Source organism: Manis javanica, chromosome 6 (assembly GCF_040802235.1).
Source record: "Manis javanica isolate MJ-LG chromosome 6, MJ_LKY, whole genome shotgun sequence".
Taxonomy (NCBI): domain Eukaryota; kingdom Metazoa; phylum Chordata; class Mammalia; order Pholidota; family Manidae; genus Manis; species Manis javanica.
The window spans coordinates 10,233,086-10,245,664 of record NC_133161.1 but is presented as its reverse complement, the minus strand read 5'-3'; the positions used below and the strand labels follow the sequence as shown (position 1 = coordinate 10,245,664).

The 12,579-nt window shown below is 46.6% G+C and overlaps 1 long non-coding RNA gene across 1 annotated transcript in view; it reads left to right on the top strand.

The window, feature by feature from the left end:
* The first annotated feature begins 8,259 nt into the window (after positions 1-8,259).
* LOC140849832 (uncharacterized) overlaps positions 8,260-12,579 on the top strand; it is a 61,852-nt gene continuing 57,532 nt past the window's right edge. Inside the window, exon 1 of the long non-coding RNA XR_012132069.1 lies at positions 8,260-9,364. This is a non-coding gene — a long non-coding RNA (uncharacterized lncRNA). The remainder of the gene's footprint in view (positions 9,365-12,579) is intronic.

Genomic DNA, 12,579 nt, shown 5'->3' with positions numbered 1-12,579 from the left:
CCTCCTCCAGCCCGGCAGCCAGGGGCTTACTTCCACCTTCCCGGCCTGTGGAGAGCCAGCACCCACTGACCTCAGCACCAGGGAGGAGGGGAGCCCGGCCACGAGGAAACGCTGCCTCCTGCTCTGCGGCTGGCTGACCCTAAACTTTAATTTGTCCATTTATCAGATGGAGTGATAATTCAGGTTTACCTTCCTAACTTAGGTATTGTGAGGGTCAAATCAGATAATCTAACTGCTTTGAAAAATGAAAGCAATATATGCAGCTCTGAGGGGGCCTGAGCTCACACCCATGAGGTAGGGGAGCAGCCCTGCTGGGGAGCACACATCCCATGAGCCCCTGTGTTTCCCCAGACAGCTGAGGCGTTAACTGGAGGTTAGGCCAATGTTCAGGCGTTTCCCAGGGACAAGTGTAGGGAGTGGACTGAAAGGAGACAGAGAGATTGCAATTCTGTTTCTTCTAAGAACGGACCTACCTCTTGCTGCAGAGAAGGCAGCAGACAGAGCAGGCCAGATGGAACTGGGTGGCCTCCAGGAGGCCGGCAAGGATATCAGAGGAGCCCACAGGAGCGACTGCCCTCCCCCTCCCCAGAGCTCGCTCTGTTCCTGCCTTGCCTCCCGGCAAAGCAGACCCTCCCTCAGGGGCCTCGGGCCCAGGCCAGCCCTCCTTTCACAGGCAAGGGAGACCCTCCCTCCCACCCCCACCGCTGGTGCAGAGCCATGACCACTCATCCGTGAAGCGCATCTTTTTCTTTGAGCCTGAGGGATTGCTCAGGCACCCACCATGTCCCAGGCATTGTTCTAAGCCCCTTTCAAAGATAAGAACAGTATAGCATTTAATCCCCCCCAGGAAGGCACTATTAATATCTCATCTTCTAACAGATGAAGAAATACGGATCAGAACACTTAAGTGATTTGTCCAGGACCACACAACACAGTGCTCTAAATCCCTGTACCCAGTCCTTCCCTGGTCACCCTCCTCTCCACACTATCCATAAACCCCACAACCTTCGACCCGAGTAGTGGTTTTCTTACTTTGAACTAAACTGGAGTATTTTTAAATGCAAGCTTAGTAGTGACTAACATCTATTGTTACTTGAATGCAAATTACATGATACAGTATTTTAAGTAATGACTTTCTACCGACCCGGAAAGAGACTTGGACTGCCAAGGACGGATGGGCTAGGGCACTTTGTCCAACCCTTTCTAGGGTTCGCCTTAGCACCGGCTGGCAGAAGGGGCCTGAAGTGGGTGGAGAGAGAGGGCAGGCCTCTGCGGGTGAAGGCGCAAGGCCGAATTACTGGGGAAGAAGAGACAGCCTGGTTTCACGGCATTTTAGGAGGGCTTGTAGCCTAGCAAAACGGCGCACCGCTAGGTGCTCAATAAATGCCACCTACCAGCGTGCTATGGCCTGGGAGAAAGGTGATGGTATCGGAACCCGGACCAGGAGAGCCTGGGGCCCCACCCCGCCTTGTCTCCCCCGCAGGAAGACAGGTCGGACCCCGGGGCAGGAGGGTGCGACGGGGTGGGCTCCCGGACCCCGCCCCGCCGCCCACGCTTGGGGCGCTCACCCCGCGGCTCCTGGCAGGCCTCCGGTGCGGGCTCCATGGCCTGGACTCGGCGGCGGCCGCCGAGCTCGGGCGCGGCCTAATGAAGCCTCCGGCGCGGGCAGGTGCGCGGCCCCACGGGCGGGGAGCCCGCGCCCCCACCCTGCCGCGGGGCGAGGCGGCGGGACGCCTCGTGGGGCAGCTGCGAGAGCCGAGCGGCGCCGGCGGCCAGGTGCGGGGCTGGGCGGGGGTGCACGCGGAGGCGCGGGCGGCCGGCGTGAGCTCGCTCGGGGCGCAGGGCGGTCCTGGAGCCCCAGCACCCGGGCGCACTGGGTGAGGGCCTGGGGCACGGCCTGCGGCTGGGACAGGCCCTCCGGGAGACCCGGGGGGAGCGGCTTCTGGAGCCTCGAAGGGAGCCCCGAGCCTTGGCGGTCGGTCTCCATGCCCCCGGGTAGAGGAGCCGCCCGACCCGGGTCTGCGCTGAAGGTCCCGGCCCCGAGAGCGGCGGGCTGCAGGAACCCAGCTGCAGGGTGCCACCCTCCCGGACGGGGCCGAGTGCAGGGCCCCGGAGGCCAAGCACTCAGGCCAGCACTTCTGAGGCAGGCCTCAGAAGGCAGAGCAAGGCGAGGTTCGTCCCGTTCCCGCCCGCCTGGGGTCGCAGCTTTACGCTCTGAACACGAACGAGGGTCCTGGGGAGATCTCAGGCGCGCGATCTAACTCCTAGTTCGTGGAATATGTCTTGCCTTCTTTATAAAATTTCAGAATTTAAAAGTCTTGGCTCTTCCACACATCTGTTCTTGAGCGAGAGGCGCCGGCCGGATTGAAACAGGTGGTTGGAGCTGGGAGGGAGGGGAGGGGGGCGTCCAGAACAGAATCCAGGTGTTTCGCTTTTAGGATTTAAAAGTTTGTGGACACCAGCTGCTTTCATGCTGTAATCACCTACTGGGTACATTTTCCTGTGCCTGAAATCCTTTGGAGGGGCTTGACCTACACATGTGGACTTCGGAGAGTTGTGAGAGCTTTAGTTATTTCTGAAATATAAAAATATAAACAGAGTAACTTTGTGACAATATGATTAAAACTTCGGTATCTATGTTTCCTTCTGTCTCCTGTAAGACTCATATATCGTCTGGTAAATGAGGGGTTTAGAAATAGGGCTGCAGATGAAGCATTGTAGGCCATGTGAGCAAGGAGTGGGGGCAGCGAAGTGACTGCATGAAAAACCAGGCCTGTTGGCGGTGACATGGTGTAGAAGGAGCCCAAGTGTCTGTTTGATTAAACAATTAGAGGACACCTATTGTATGCCAGGCTCTGTGCACAGGCCCTGCCTTACCCACGGGAGCTTCCTCAGGGAGAGGGGATGAGAACAGAAACACAAGTAAATGGACAGTGTCATTGTAGCGTGACCAGCAGTGAGTTAGAATCTGCACAGGCTGATCAGGTGCTCAGAGGAGCAGGAGCCGCCCCTGGACTAGGATTGGGGGATGGAGGCAGGAAAGGCCTTCTTGGAGAGGTTGAGCCATGAGCTGTGAGCTGAAGGTGGAAAGGAGGCCCGTTCAACGCAGAGCTTACCCTGTCACAGCCCTGCTTCAAGTGTGCGGTGCCCCTGCCTGCCCAGGACATAAAGACCAGGCCCCAGCCGGGATAGGACCCTTCCCTACTCCAGTCCTTTCAGCCACCCCCTCAGCTGCTCAGTCTGCTTGCTGCGCCCAGGGGATGCCAATTTTATTGCCTCTCTTGACCTAGTGTTTCTCAGCCTGTCCTTAAAACCCTCTGGAAAAGAATTTCTTAAGGAATTTGTTAAAATTGTGGCTCCCGGGTTCCATCCCCAGAAATTTGAATTGGTAGGTCCAGAGAGGAACTCAGAAATAGCCATTGCAACACACCCCTCAGGTCATTTTTGTTTATGTTAGAGAATGAGACACTCTTAGACCTTCCAGAAACCCTAGTCGAGTAAAACCACGGACCTGGGGTGGGTACGTTCCCCCAGGTACTGCCATGGGGGCAGGAAATGGCCTTCGGTCCTTTTGCTGAGGTGTCTGCTGCATTGAGGAGCAGGGCACAGCTAATTTCTTAATAGATTATCCAAGCTCATCTAGCTAGGAGTGAATCACCCTCTCTGCCATCACTCTTGTTTTTCCTCTGTCTGGTTGCCCTCTGCCCCGTGAGGGTCAGACAGGCAGAGCCACAAAGCAGCCACAGACCTGGCACAGCCCTCGCACAGTGAGAGGGAAGGGGTCCGGCCGTGTGAGAAGGTGTGCCTGCAGCTGAGGGCCTTGAAGATGTTGGCATCGTCTAAACACATAAATAATTGAATTTGTTGGGCTTGGGCTATGACAATAGAAAAATTCAAGTTGTCTTTCTCAGTCTTAATATTCTTGGTTTGCTTTTGTGTGACTTTTTCTTTCTTTCTTTTTATAAATGACAGTTTTTCTTCTTTACAGGAAAATTTGATCTAATGGCCACAAATGAATTTGGCCTACTAAGGCTGGGGAAGAATGTTTTGATGTGTTTTGTTGAGAAGGAGTGGTATTTATAATATACACTATTAAAAGTCCAGGGAAGGCGGTAGGGAAGAAAGACTGCTCTTTACAAGGAGGATAAAGTGGTGGTGCTTTAGGGGCAGTTGGGAATGTTTATTTCTAAGTCTTTGGTTACATTTCATCTTCATGATCTTCAGACAAGTTCAGATGCTCAACTTTATTTAGAGGGAAGATTTTTATTTTTTGGTTTCTTAAGTTTTCAGAGCCATACTGTAAGCCCCCACTACCACCCTCTTCATTCCAACATCTTTGTCTTCTCATGGCTAGAATGGCAGCACAGAAAGAAACACGGCGGGTGCTGGAGAATATAATCAATCATTTCTTTCTATTTAGAGTTGACCGTATCATTAGGTTAAGCAAGTGAAATAAGTGTTCTTTGTCCTTCCAGCCTCTCTCTCCGTAATGAAAAGAAGAGCCAGAAGAAGGCGGCTGGCTGAGAAAAAATTTCAAAGCAGAAACACAAGGTAGCTGTTCTTGTCCCGTGTGCCAGGCCCAGGTGTGGATGACAATGGGTCGCTGGGAGGCCTGGGACCAGAGAGGCGAGAATACCTTGGGAAGGACAGGCAGAAGTCTGGACAGGCCCTGGGTAGAGAGGGGTCATAGTCACAGCAAACATGGGAGGCAAGGGCCCTGGGAGATGGCCAGGAGGGGAGCCCCATCCAAGACGGGGGACGGAAAGGGAGGCTGGCGCCTGTCACACGTTCCGGGACCGGGATGTCCTGAGCCTGAAGACAGCAAACAGGTGATCAGATAAACACCATGGGCCATGACAACAAGCTGATGGTGCGCAAGGCTGGGCACTGTTGGGAGCTGCCCAAGTCTGCCCGGCAGCTTCCTTCAGAAATCCCAGAAAAGGATGGCTTGAGTTGCCGGTGAAGGACATTGAGAACACCTGGCTCCGTGGGACCTGCCCTGGCAGGGAGAAAACAGGTTCCGGCATGAGTCAGCCTAATACCCTCTCATCCCCGTGCCCCCAGACGCTCCAGGTTTTATGCTTCTACCAAGAACAGTGACCATGTTTAAGATGCGGTGGCTGTTGCTACGGTTTAATCAGGCTGGAGGAATAATAAATCACTGCCGCTTGGATTTGGCATTTAGGAAGCACTTACGCATCCATTCTAGCCCCTCCTCCCATGGGCAGGGTTTTGGATTAATTATAACACAGCATTCAGGACCCCCTGGATCCTGGCTCGGCCCTGCCCTCCCTTCATGCACATCCGTGCCCACTTACCTGCACCCCCAGCTTCCTCATGGGCTTCAGTTCAACCCAGTAGGCCTCTCAGGATGGCCTTTGCCTCTCCTGCCTCAGGGCCACAGATCACTGTTGTTTTATTGGTGTGAAACATTGTCCCTTCTCTGTCATTTCTGTCAAAGTCTTACTCATACTTCCAAGCCCAGCCTGAATATTCTCTTTCCTGTGAAGCCTACTCAGCTTTCCCCAGCCAGGATAAACTGCTCCCTCCCTCACCCCCCTCACCCCTCCCTCTGTGCTGTGTGAGCCCGGATATTGCCTCACTTCATGCAGTTCAGTGACCCAATTGGAGTTTCATATGTCCTCCCCTAGACTGAGAGTTCTTAGGTCTGAACACACATGTATTCATGGCAGACACTTTCTACTGGCTTTACAAATAACTCGCTGGACCTCGTAACAACTCTGGAAGGTTATATTATTAGCCTCATTTTATTGAAGGAGAAACCGGTACAGAGAGTGTGCCAAGGTCTCACAGCTGGTAAGGGCACACCCAAGATTTGAACCCAGTTAGACTGGTTCCCGCTCTTACTCCCAATTACTAGGTGGCACTTCTCATTTTATTTAGATGTGTGTCATGACCCTCCAGTGCCTGGCATAGTGATTTGCACATGGGGCATCAATAACTTATTGACCAAGTAATGACTGTTATTGATCAACATTGCTGGGAGTTAGGGAGCCCGGGAGGGAGAGAAGGGGGGCTGTGGCTATTCAAGGGAGCAATAGTGAGATGGACTGTTCTGAGACTTGACTGGGGTGGTGGTCACATGAGCCCACACAGGAGATTTGATGCTTAGAATTTAATATACACATATATACATGCAAATGAGTGCAGGTAAAACTGGTGAAATCTGAGAAAGGTCTGTGGATTGTACCGATGTCAATTTCCTGGTGTGATATTGTAGTTCCGCAAGAGGTACCACTGACAGAAAATGGGGAGGGCATACAGGATTTCACTGTATAATTTCTTAGAGCTGCCTGTGAATCTACAAGAATCTCAAAATTAAAAACAAAATTTTTTATAATTGATCCTGGTGTTCCGACCACAAGTTCAGTTCTGGACTCGGTTAAATTTAATTCACAGACATAATACTTTGTGTAGAGAAGCACTACTAACCTTTGGATTTAAGACATTTAGATTTAAATTATATCTATTTCTTTAACAGGGCTGTGGATAGGCAAGCAGGGGAATTTAAATCTAATAGGAATGCAAATTTATTAGGAAAATTTTGGTAAATACAGAATGATTGGAATGGAAAAAATTTATAATTTCCCTTCAAACAATAATTGACAGTTTGGTGCATTTCCTCACAGCATTTTTGCCATTCTTGTGTTTCATATATGTTCAACATGATTGTAATTACCCTCCATATATATTTGAGCATGTCTCCTCTCAAATGTACTATGAATGCATAGTTCTATATCACTGCAGTCCTCAGCATTTATTGAGTGGTAGCACTGTAATTTAACTATTTTGCAAGGTTAAAAGGCAAATTTGCAATAAAGCTTCTAATTCTTTTTTCCTCTTACAAACTCTTTTTAAAAAAATCTCTTCTAGTTGGGGATTGATCTGGTCTATGTTTTTTTTTACAGTTCCTAACCTATAAGGAGCCATAAAATTGTTCACTGTGCAGAAATAGGAAGCCAGGCTGGCAAGTGTGGAGCCCCAGTGTTCGTCCAGGAGGAGGCTGGGATTCTGAGGTCATCACCCTGACAGGCCAGCAGGGCAGCTGTAGTGAGAGGAGGCGCCCAGAACAAGGTGCTGTTCCCTCCTTTGGTGTCCTGGAGCCACACCTCTGGCGCTCAGGATGGGGTCAGTGCCTCCCATGAAAAGGTGCTCTGCCAGGAGATGTCAGGGTGCAGACGAGAGCTCTGTCTTCCTGCCAGAGCGTGCTCCCCATAGTTCCCCTGGTGCTTTCAGGTCCTGGACTCATGCCCTCCTGGGCTTTGAAGACTTCATGGGCCCCCATAACCCAGGCACCCTCCAGGTCTGGTGAAGAGTGTGAACGGTGGCCTCATGTCATGGTCAGCAGGCTCCTTTCTCCTTTTGGGGCTCCAAACTTCTAGGTCCACTAACGTTAGGGTGACAAGCCTAGGCTTCGGAATTGAAGATGAGCCACCCTTGTCTTTGTAAGTGTTCTTTTGCCTGATACCCGTCAGGGCAAGATCACTGGCGTGGGTTAGAAGCCAGGGGCAACTGCCTTTGCATGGAGGAAACAATGGGGAAATACGAGGCTTGCGTTAGTGAGGTAGAGAGAAGAAATGACAGAAGACTAGATTGATGACCCAAGAGGTAATCAGGGCTGCAAAACCTGTCACTCAGTTTGCAGGGAAGACGAGGAGCGACAGAACCAGACCCAGGCTTCAGTTTGCAGAAGGCTTCTGATGGTCTCCGTCTCACAAGCCGGGCTGCTGTGTGTGTGATTGAATTGGTGTGGGCTTTGTCTGGGGCACCCAGACTTCAGTCGGGCTGTCAGTCGGAGCAGCCCCAGGAGACGGAGAAGAGAGCAGCAGAGCGGGGTGGGGGGGGGAGCTGCATTCAGAAATGGAGATGTAGTAGACATCATTAGCTGCATCTTCTGCATCTGTATCTTAGTAGCTGCATCAAGAGATCTGATTTCTGATCTGAACCCTTTGAAGGTTCAACTCTCTGGCTTTTCTGTTGACTTGGGCTCCTGCCCTGAGCACTGATGCCTCTCAGACTTTGCCTGACTCCCTGGGATGCCTCCGGTCCTCCCTGTCTTTGTAGCTGCCACCCAGCTGGCATCAGCCTTGTTTCTGCTCTCTCCCTTATAGCCTACATCTAAACTGCCAGAATAGTCCTGCCACTTCCAGGTCAAAAATGCATCTCAAGTCCTTTACTTCTCTGCACTGCCGCCCCTCTGATTCTAGCCCCGTTCCTCTCCTGTCTGTTCTCCAGTGACGGCCTCCGAAACTTGCCCTCTTCTTTCTGCACCTGTCCCACTATAATCTGTTCTCCACAGGCTTGCAAGGGAGATAGTCTTAAAATGTAAATTAAGCCATGTGTCACTCTGGTATTTACATGCTTTAATGATTTTCTATGGTACTTAGAGGAAAATGAAACTTTGTACTTGAGTTCTGCATGCCCTGCATTATGAAGTTTACTGCTCCAGCGTCATCGCCGGTGACTATTTCTATCCTTCTAGCACCTTGAACAAATCAAGTTTTTCCTGTCTTGCAGTCTTTGCATACACTATTCCTGTTTCCTGGAAACTCTTCTTGCAGCTAGTTCCTACTGAGATTTTGTTATCTACTCTTATCCCTCAATGAGGGCTCCTTTGGCCACATTATCTACTTAACACCTGCCTCCTAATATTTTTTGTTTCCATGACAACTTTTAACATTATTATTAAATAGTACTTATATTTTCATTTGTTTACAGACTATCTCCTCTATTACATTTTAAGCTCCACGGGTACAGATACTACACTGGTTTGTTTTACCAACATATACCTGATGATACAACACATCTGGCATAGTGGCTGGCCTGTAAATGTTAAAAGATTTGTTGAATGAATGAATGAACTAATAACATGGGTGTCTCACCAATGGGTTTCAGCCCTGGGCAAGTTCACTGTGGATTCAATGAGACTGAACAATGACATTGGAATGTTCTTGGGGTGGAAGGGTTTTTACCCAACTTTATTTGCATGATGGTAGGTCAATCACTAGAATCCCATCCACTGAGAGCGAGTCTGCATGCAGCAAGCCTGTCTCTGCCTCTGGGCCTCTCTGCCCACGCAGCCCTCTCAGTCTCTGTCCTCGGCGCTGCCGCCACTCCAGCCTCTGCTCTCCTGCAGCCATGCCACCATGTCACCCAGAGCACTGGGCGGAGCTCTTTATATAGTGTCAATAACAATGCCTTGTCCACACATGTGTAGTGAGCTAGCTAACAGGGCCCGGTAAGAATCCTGGCCACAGGAACCTTCAGTTTATCTGCAATGGAACTTTTAGTTGGAAGAGGAAAAAAAGGATTATCAGATGCATGGCACAAATGGAAGTTTCTGGTATGTCACAAGCTGATACATAACAGGTATTTCATAAGGCCAGGAAGGTGGCATGCCTTCTGAAAGTGTTGGCCATTTTGAGAACTGAAGAATCCAGAGGCTAAGGATAAAATGTGGCATTTTGGTTCCTGTTGTAGAGAACACAGCAAGACCTGGCATTACTCTTTGGTAAAGGCCATATTTACCAGAGGTGATGGTTTCTGGAGAAGCAAGAGCTGGAGCTGCAGCCTGTTAGGGCCGGTGCAGTTTTCAGAGATGGACACGAACAACTTTGTACTGAAAGTGAATTTCTTGTAGACAGCATATGGGTGGGTCTTGCTTTTTTATCCAGTCTGACAATCTCTACTTTTATTTATGATGTTTAGACCATTTACATATGATGATTGATATGACTGGGCTTAAATCTATTGTCTTGACATTTGTTTCCTACTCATCATTTTTATTCATCACAGCTATTTTTGATTCCTCTTTCTATGCCTCATTTTTGAGTAACTATTTTTTATGATTCACTTTATCTCATTTGTTGACTTATTAATAGTAAGATTTGATTTATGATATTCATTGATTTTCTTTTCTAGTGGTTGCTTTAGGTCTTATAATTTATCATGATCTACCTTAAGTGACATCATACCACTTCATTACAATATAAGAATATTACAACAATATATTTCTATGATTTCTCCTCCTAGTCTTTGTGCTGTTTGCCATGTTTTCTTTCTATGCTATAAATTCCATAATACATCATTATTATTTTTGCCTTCAATGGTTACCTTTAAAAAGTATTTTTAAAATAAGAAAAAATACACTTTTGTTTTATTTACTATTTGTATGTGTTCATTGCTTTGGAAAGAACAGACTTTCCTCTAGTATTATTTCCATGTTAAAGAAATCCCTTTGGTAAAAATCTGGTTATGAATTCATCTATGTTTGCATGTCTGAGTGGTCTTTGTTTTGCCTTCATTTTTGAAAACTGGGTATAGAATTCTAGATTGGCAGTTTTTCTTCTTTTTAGTATTTACAGCTGTTGGTCCACAGTCTTCTGTCTTACATTGTCTTAAAGGTAAGTCTACTATCTTTCTTATCCTTGTCCCTGTGCACATGTGACTTTTTTGTGTTTATCTGACTTTCAGATTTTTTCTTGATCACTGGTTTTAAGCAGCTTGATTATGATGTACCTTAGCGTACCTTTCTTTTTATTTAGATTTAAAAATATTTATTGCCAAGTTTATACACTTTCATTCCTACTTCCAAGAGGCAACTACTCTTATTTATTTTTAGTTTTTTTGGCAGTTACTATACATATCTTAGAACAGAATGGTCCTAAAGTTATTTCTTCATGTATCAACTACAGGTATTATCTATTCACTTACTACAGTGACAGATAAGCATTTGGCTCAAGAGTTATGGTTATTTTTTCTTTCTCTACTGGTTACCTTTGTATCTATAAATAATATACTTAAACTTCAATGTCCTGTTCCTTCACCTATTGACTCCCACATTGTAAGATTGAGATATTCTGGACCCAATCCTTCATGTTGCTTCTCCTCCTCCACTTCTCTGCTGGACACAACCTACTATGCCTCACAGAATATTATTCCAACTCTTTCTAGCATGTCATACAGGGCCCTTTATTATCTAGGACCTGCCTATGTTTTCATTTCCTGGCATTATCCACATTAGCTATACTCACAGTCATAATGAACTATGTACTTAATAGTTTCTAGAAACTTTTGTGTGCTCTTGTGTTTTTTCTCATTGACTCATATGTTTTCATTGCCTGGAATGGTCTCCTTCTGCCAATTCATTGTTAAATCCCATTCATTCATCTTAGCCTACATGACATTTTAAGGAATCTCTGGTAGATGCCATCCATTAAATAAAAATATATTTATTAAATGGCTGGTATGTTCAAGGTATCCTGGACATCGTGGTCCAAGACAGATACTTATGAGTTTGCTTAATAAGCAGACAATAAAAATAACCACCATTATGAAACCTACCATATGTCAGGACTATACTAAATAACTCACATACGCTATTTTAATCCTCACAATTTTGTGAGACTTTAAGAAGTTAAATGTTCTACCTGAGGTTACTTCCTGTAAGTGGCTAAGCTTTATATTCAAATTCAAATATGACTTCAGAGCTGTTACTCTTAAACTCCAGTCACTCTGCTTCTATTATCCTCGTAACATTTGTCACATTGTTTTGAAATTGTGCATGAAGTTCCCCATGTAAATCACAGAATATAAAAAAAATTGTGTGGCTATTTCTTCAGGTTGGTATATGAGGAGTACGATTCTAGATGCACAGGAGAGAAATTAATGTACTATATGTAGTGGGTGGCTAAAGGAATTAAGGATTCTCTATTGAAATCTCAGATTGAAAAAGGCTTGTGTTAGACTGACGTGTTCTTTAGGGTAGAGACATGTGTGACATTGTGGGTGCTTCATAAATTTTTGTTGCACCTGTAACTTAAACATTTGTAATTAATACCTACTCAGTTTTGGGACTGAAAAAACTAATTACGTTAGTCCTGCTTTTGAAGGTAGCTTTGCAGCAGAAGTTAGGTTCTGTCTTCTTTTAATAGCATTCAAGGAACATTGGGCCGAAACTTTGAATGGTGGTAGAATGCAGTGGTTAACTGCACAGACTTTGGAGCCAGACTGCCCAGATTCCAACTTCAATTCCATTGTTGACTATTTTACAAATTTAGGAAGTTTTTATTTAACATATGCAAGGCACTTTTATAAGTACTTTACAAAAATTATCTGAATTAAACTTAACACCCCTATGTAGTAGATACCTTAGCTATTCCTTATTAACTCCATGCCTCAGTTTTCTCCTTTGTTGAGTGGGGATAATAATAACAAAAATACCTCAAGAGGATTAATGTTAGGATTCAATGAGTGTAATGTGCTTAGAAAAGTATCTGGTCCATAGAAGGTTACTATCAGTAGAGGCTGTGATCAGGGCAGGAAATCATTTGGATGTAACTTAACAATTTTTTCATTTTATGTTAATGTTCACTTCAAAAGGACAGTTAGAATTATCCAGAATGGGAACTAAATCTTAAGCATCTCTGGGTCAAATTGGCTCTGTATATCTAAGGGAAAATTCAGTGACTGGTGCTGAAATGGAAAACGTAGGGAAAACTTCCTTTGAAATCCTTCCAGTTTTCTGCATCTGCTTTGCCATCTCTCAAGTCCACATTA